The following is a 7,557-nucleotide window of genomic DNA, read 5'->3' on the forward strand; positions in this document are numbered from 1 at the left end:
CTAGTACATTCATATACATAGGTTGCATTGTATGAGTCTTGCTTTCCCCCATTCATTCTTTTGATCACCTTGAGCTTAGCATGAGGACATGCTAATGTTTAAGTGTAGAGAGATTGATAAACCACTATTTTCTGGTTTATCTTGTGCTAAATTGAGTGACTTTTATCAGCTCTTTTCATACTTATTCATATAAACTGCATGGTTCTACAATTCCTTCCCAATTTTGTTCTATGATTGAAAACTTGCTTCCTAAGCCTTTAAATTGTCAATCTTTAATTCCCCTTTATACCATTCGATGCAGTGATCTATGTGTTAAGTGTTTTCAGGCTTTATAGGGCAAGAATGGCTTAGAGGATGGAAAGGAAGTTTGCAAAAATGGAAGGAACACAAGAAGCTAAGGAGCTGATGATAAACCACTATTTTACGGTTTATCTTATGCTTATTTCAGTAGATTTTACCCATTATTCTCACACTTATTCATGTAAATTGCATGTTTTACATTTTTCTTCCTGATTTTGTGCTATGATTGAAAACATCCTTCTTTGGCCTTAGATTTGCTAATTTTAATCCTCTCTTATTACCATTCGATACCTTGATATGTGTGTTAAGTGTTAAAGTGGAAGGAATACAAGAAATTGAAAGAATTGCAAAGCTGTCAAGCCTGACCTCTTCGTACTAAATCAAACATAACTCGAGCTACAGAGGTCCGAATGAGGCGGTTCACATTGCGTTGGAAAGATAACATCCGGGGCATCGAAATGATATAAAATTTTCAATAGTTGCCTTTCTGTTAGGCGATGCATACACGTGCATGACACATACGCGTGGATAGTGCGGCAGACAAGCGACGCGTACGCGTGGGTGATGCGTACGTGTAGCGGAGCCACGTGCTGGATGTATCAAAAATTGTTGAGGGTAATTTCTAGGCTGTTTTTAGCCCAGTTCCAAGCCCGAAAACATAGATTTGAGGCTGCAGAGTGGGTGAATCATTCATTCATTTGATTATCATTATTCACAATTTAGGTTTTAGATGTAGTTTTCTAGAGAGAGAGGGTCTCTCCTCTCTCTAGGTTTTAGGGTTTCTCTTAGTTTTAGGTTTATTTATTCTTAATTTCAAATTTCTATTATACATTAATTTAGTTTTCTTATACTCTTATTTGTTCTAATATTTTAGTTTATCTATCTTCTCTTCTTGATCTATTTATTCTACAATTTAGTTTATGAACTCCTCATGTTAGATTCATTTTCCTTTTAATGCAATTTGAAGTATTTCATGTTTATTGCTTCTTCTATTATTTGTTATCATTGATTTTGCAATTGTGGGTTTTAGGTTTTATATTCTCTTATTACTTTTCTATGCTTTTATTTTGTGCCTACCATGTGTTTGACAAAATGCTTGGAGGGATGTTAGAGTAGGATTTTATGTTCTTGGCTTGGGATGGTAACTTAGGAACTCTTGAGTTACTAATGTCCAAGTAATTGATGATTGGGAGCCATTGACTCTAGTTCTCACTAATTGAATTAGTGGAGTGTTAGGACTTATAGACTTGGATTGATATAGCTCATTTGACTTTCCTTTACTAGTTAGAGGATGATTTAATGGGATTAATCCTTGCCAATTCTCATGTTGTGGTTAGTAATAAGGATATGGATCCTTGACCACCGAACCATGTCAAGAGCTTTCTAGTTTTTAGTTTAATTCTTGCAATTTACTTTTCATGTAACCTATCTCAAAACCCCAAATATACAACTCATAACCAATAACAAGATTCTAGTTGGTTTAGAAACTATACTTGCAACGAGAACTTATTGTGAAATTCTTTACCACACAAAAATTCGATCATAAAAAATGGTGCCGTTGCCAGGGAATCGCAAACGTGTGCCTTATTATTGGTTATTGTAAATATTTTCTTTTTGCTTGTTTGCTAGTTTTTGTTACTTTAGGAATTAGTTTCTTCTTTTTACTAGTTTTTTTTTATTTTCTTTAGCTACTATGAACTCTCACTCCTTTGTCTATGAGTTTGGTTACAATTATGTTGCAGGAAGAGGAGATTACAATGAAAGCTTGCATCAAGATGGGACAATCAAACATGGGAGGAGCCACAAGGATTTGATCAACCCTCTTGGCAACAACCTCCACCCACTTACTATGAGCAAGAACCATTCCAAGGTACATATCAATCCAATCGATATGGTGGACCTTCTTGTAGTTACCAACAAGTCCCACCATATGCCTATGAACCCCCTACTCAACATAGTTATGAACCACCATACTCACAAGCCCCTTTCCACCATTCGCCTCTGATGAGCGGATAATTTATACGCTTTTTGGCATTGTTTTTAGGTAGTTTTTAGTTTGATTTAGTTACTTTTTAGTATATTTTTATTAGTTTTTAAGCAAAATTCACATTACTGGACTTTACTATGAGTTTGCGTGTTTTTTTGTGATTTTTTCAAGTATTTTTTGGCTGAAATTGAGGGACCTGAGCAAAAATCTGATTCAGAGGCTAAAAAAGGACTGCTGATGTTGTTGGATTCTGACCTCCCTGCACTCAAAATGGATTTTTTGGAGCTACAGCAACCCAAATGGCGCGCTCTCAATTGCGTTGAAAAGTAGAAATTCTAGGCTTTCCAGCAATATATAATAGTCCATACTTTACACGAAGATAGACAACGTAAACTGGTGTTTAACGCCAGTTCCATGTTGTAGTCTGGCGTTCAGCGCGAGAAACAGGTTGCAAGTTGGAGTTCAACGCCAGAAACAGGTTACAACCTGGCGTTCAACTCCAGAAACAGCCCAAGGACGTGAGAAGCTTAAGTCTCAGCCCCAGCACACACCAAGTGGGCCCCAAAAGTGGATTTCTGTACTATTCATCTTAGTTTACTCATTTTCTGTAAACCTAGGCTACTAATTTAGTATTTAAACAACTTTTAGAGACTTATTTTGTATCTCATGATGTTTTTATATCTGAACTTTGTACTCTTTGATGGCATGAGTCTCTGAACTTTGTACTCTTTGATGATGCAAACTGGCGTTCAAACGCCAACTTCCTGCCCTATTCTGGCGTTAAACGCTAGAAACAGGATACAAGCTGCAGTTAAACGCCCAAACTGGCATAAAAACTAGCGTTTAACTCCAAGAAAATTCTCTACACATGAAAGCTTCAATGCTCAGCCCAAGCACACACCAAGTGGGCCCGAAAGTGGATTTCTGCATCATTTACTTATTTTTGTAACCCTAGTTACTAGTTGATTATAAATAGAACTTTTCTCTATTGTATTAGTCGTCTTGGTTATTCTGGTTCCCTCTCTGGGGCCGAAGCCAATGGACACCATTATCACTTATGTATTTTCAATGGTGGAGTTTCTACACACCATAGATTAAGGTGTGAAGTTTCTAAGATATTCACTCGCACTTCAACTTGATGAATGTGATGATCTGTGACACTCGTCACCATTCTCACTCATGAACGCGTGCCTGAAAACCACTTCCATTCTATCTGCAATAGCTTGAGTGTATATCTCTTGGGTCTCTAATCAACGATTCACACTGACTCCCCTCTGACAATGGGGCATCTGAATCTGAGATTAGAATCTTCGTGGTATAGGCTAGAAACATTTGGCAGAATTCCTGAGATCCAAAAAGTCTAAACCTTGTCTGTGGTATTCCGAGTAGGATCTGGGAAGGGATGACTGTGACGAGCTTCAAACTCGCGACTGTGGGGCGTAGTGACAGACGCAAAAGGATCATTGGATCTTATTTCGACACGATCGAAAACTGACAGCTGATTAGCCATGCTGTATCTGTGCCTGGTATTTTTCATCCGAGACGAGAAATTCGACAGTTGATTAGCCGTACAGAAACCGTAGAGGACCATTTTCACTAAGAGGACGGGAGGTAGCCATTGACAACAGAGATCCCCAACATACAGCTTGCCATGGAAAGGAGTATGAATGATTGAATAAAGACAGTAGGAAAGCAGAAATTCAGAAGGAATAACGAATGTGATGCCATGGCATCTTAGCCAGTTTCACTGACCTTTTCTTTACTATTTTAGGGTAGTTTCATGCATTTTCTTAGTAAATAAGCAAGTTTTGGATAAAAATACACTTACATCTTGATTCAAGCAAACATTGTGAACTTTACATGATTTCATGAGAATTATGCAGGAATTGAATGATAAAATGGATAATGCATGATCTCATGACTTGGAAAAGTACTTTGATGCACTTTATTTGCTTGATTTTAGGACAAAGGAAGCATGGAAGAGCCACGTTAGCAGCCATGTTAGTCTAATTAACGTGACCACTAACGTGGAATGGGAATAAGCTTGCAGCGTTAATAGAAAAAGTGATCACCAATAACGCCTTTGAAGCCATCATAGCCCACGTTAGTTGCCACGTTAATTACATTAACGTGGTAGCTAACGTGGAGGAAAAGGGAAGCTGCAACGTTAGTGGTAAAAGTGAATACCACTAACATTCCAAAAAGGGCACACTTAGCCACGTTAAGAGTCACGTTAATCCAATTAACGTGAACTCTAACGTGGGAGGAGAAAGCATCGCCAACGTTAGTAAAACTCACCTTTGTAACTAACGTTGGAGATGGCAATCACCACCACGTTAGTGGTCACGTTAATGCAATTAACGTGAGGCACTAATGTGGGAAGAAGGGGCGTTTAAAGCGTTAGTGACAAAGGTAAGTGTCACTAACGCTCTCGAAGCTTGGGCATGCCCACGTTAAGGGCCACGTTAGTTACACTAACGCGAATCACTAACGTGGGGAAAAGAAGCAAAGAGCAACGTTATTGGTAAAGGTGAATGCCAATAACATTTGCGAAAGATTGAGAAGCAACATTATTGGTAAAGGTGAATGCCAATAACGTCTGCGAAGGAATAAGAGGCAACGTTAGTGGTCACGTTAGTGCCACTAACGTTGAAGTTAACGTGGATCATTTTGGTTCAGAGCGTTAGTGCAAAAGGTGATTGTCACTAACGTTCTCGAGCCCACATTGTCACTTAACGTTAACACCACTAACGTCCTAACTAACGTCCACCCATGCCTGACTCACACTTTTTCTGCAAGCAAAGCTGAGCCTACTGAAGATTGTAACTACTTCAACTTAAGATCAAAGGCCCATATCCAAGACTTGAAGAGCTGACTAGAAGATCAAGAAGAGTAGTACATATAGGAGTAGTTTTGAACTAGAAGCAAAGCTTGGCATTTTGGAGAACTACACTCTGTATATTTACTTTTATATAATTTCTAGTTTGCTTTAGAATGTACTCTTCTCTATCATCTTCCATTTCCAGAGCTATGAATAACTAAACCCCTTTTCATTGGGTTAGGGAGCTCTGTTGTAATTTGATGGATCAATCATAGTTTTCATTCTTCTTCTTCTTTCTTTTCTCTTGATTTGCTAGAAAGCTTTCGATCCTAAATCAATTGGTTAGTTGTCTTGGAAAAGAAACTCTCCATAATTGGATCTCCTCTGAGACTTGGAAAAGGGATGAGGAGATCATGCTAGAAATACTTTCTCATGTTGGACCAAATTAGGGTTTGGACGGATATAGTGACATAGAATCCTCCCAACACTTTGATTTGGAAATACATGTGGTATAATCAGTAACCATACTTCATCTCTTTCCATGAGCAATTAAATCAAGGAATTGGGCAATTGTTCAAGCTTAGAGAGATTGGGTTGCCAAGGAATTAGGATCCAATCACTTAAGATTTCCAAGGAGATCAATGAATGCATTGATTGAGGAAGAGATGAGAATGAACTAGATCCGGAGAATGCAACATCTCCTAAGCCCAATGAATCCCCCATTTCTGATCTTACCCATTCTCTTTACTTTCTGCCATTTATTTTCATGTTCATCTCCCCAAATCCCCATTTAAGATTCTGCAATTTACTTTCCCGTCATTTAATTTTCAGCAATTCTCAACTCAATTTTTGCTTAGCTCAACTAGAACATTCCTCCAATTAAAGTTGCTTGACCAATCAATCCTTGTGGGATTCGACCTCACTCTATTGTGAGTTTTTACTTGACGACAGTTCGGTATACTTGCCGAAGGGAAATTTGTTGAGAGACAAGTTCCCGTGCATTAAGTTTATGGCACAGTTGCCGGGGATTGATTTTGTATCGATAATGATTAAGTTGGAAGATCACTAGATTGAGCATTTTTCTTTTGCTTGTTTATTTTATCTATTCATTTACCTTCAGTTTCAGTTATTTTCTTCCTTTCTCCCCTCTCCCCTCTTTGTTTTTTTTCTTTGTTGTTATCTACAATTTCGTTCAGTAATCCACTAACTGTTTGATAAATTGCACCACTCACACTAACAGCCACTCTAACAAGAATAATTTCTTCAGTTTCTTTCTTGTTGGGTGCTTTGCTAGTTGTATGACAGGGAGAAGAAGCGGAGCTTCAACCCCTTTTGATTCTGAACCTGAGAGGACCTTCCTTAGAAAAAGGAGGGAATCAAGAGGGAAAAGAGTTGTTGGTGCTGAGAAAGAGGAGGAGTACTTTGAAACAAACATGGAGGAGAACCTAGAAAACAACCATGAAGGAGAAGCTCACAACCATGCCAGAGAAGGCCCTGAGAATCATGCTGGTCCAGAAAGAAGGGTTCTAGGCTCATACATCAATCTAAACCCAGGAAACTGCAGAAGTAGTATCCAAAAGTCAACCATACATGCCAATAACTTTGAATTAAAATCCCAGCTCATCACCCTTGTTCAGAACAACTGTTCATTCGAAGGAAGTGCCCAAGAAGACCCCAATCAACATCTAATCACCTTCCTAAGAATATGTGACACTGTGAAGTCTAATGGTGTTCATCTTGATGTCTATAGACTGCTTTTGTTCCCCTTTTCACTCAGGGACAAAGCATCTAAATGGCTGGAATCTTTCCCAAAGGAGAGTTTAACAAATTGGGAAGATGTGGTGAACAAATTCTTGGTGAAAATCTACCCTCCTCAAAGAATCAACAGGTTGAGAACTGAGATACAAATCTTCAGGCAACAAGATGGTGAAACTCTCTATGAGGCATAGGAGAGGTTTAAGGACTTAACAAGAAGGTGCCCACCAGACATGTTCAACGAATGGGTTCAACTGCACATCTTCTACGAAGATCTTTCTTACGAATCAATGAAGGCCGTAGACCATTCATTAGGGGGGTCTTTAAACAAGAAGAAAACCATTTAAGAAGCCATAGATGTTATTGAGACTGTAGCTGAGAATGACTACTTCTATGCTTCTGAAATGAGCAATACTCGAGGAGTGATGGAGCTGAACCATATGGATGCACTGCTGGCTCAAAATAAGATGATCACCAAGCAGTTAGCCAATCTTACCAAGAAGATGGAAGAGAACCAAGTTGCAGCAATCACCACTTCATCACCAGCTCAAGAAGGAGTGAATACAGGAGAAGAAGGTGACTGGGAACAAGCCAACTATGTTGGGGACTCACCCAGGCAGACTCGTGATCCATACTCCAAAACCTATAATTCTGGTTGAAGGAACCACCCTAATTTTGGGTGCGGAAATCAACA

The 7,557-nt window shown here is 38.8% G+C and overlaps 1 non-coding gene across 1 annotated transcript; it reads right to left on the bottom strand.

Moving 5' to 3' along the window:
- Positions 1-6,994: 6,994 nt before the first annotated feature.
- On the bottom strand, positions 6,995-7,098 carry LOC112704376 (small nucleolar RNA R71). The gene has a single exon (XR_003155002.1). It is a non-coding gene; the product is annotated as a small nucleolar RNA R71 (small nucleolar RNA).
- Between the last annotated feature and the right edge of the window lie 459 nt (positions 7,099-7,557).

This window comes from Arachis hypogaea, chromosome 7, assembly GCF_003086295.3.
Source record: "Arachis hypogaea cultivar Tifrunner chromosome 7, arahy.Tifrunner.gnm2.J5K5, whole genome shotgun sequence".
NCBI lineage: Eukaryota > Viridiplantae > Streptophyta > Magnoliopsida > Fabales > Fabaceae > Arachis > Arachis hypogaea.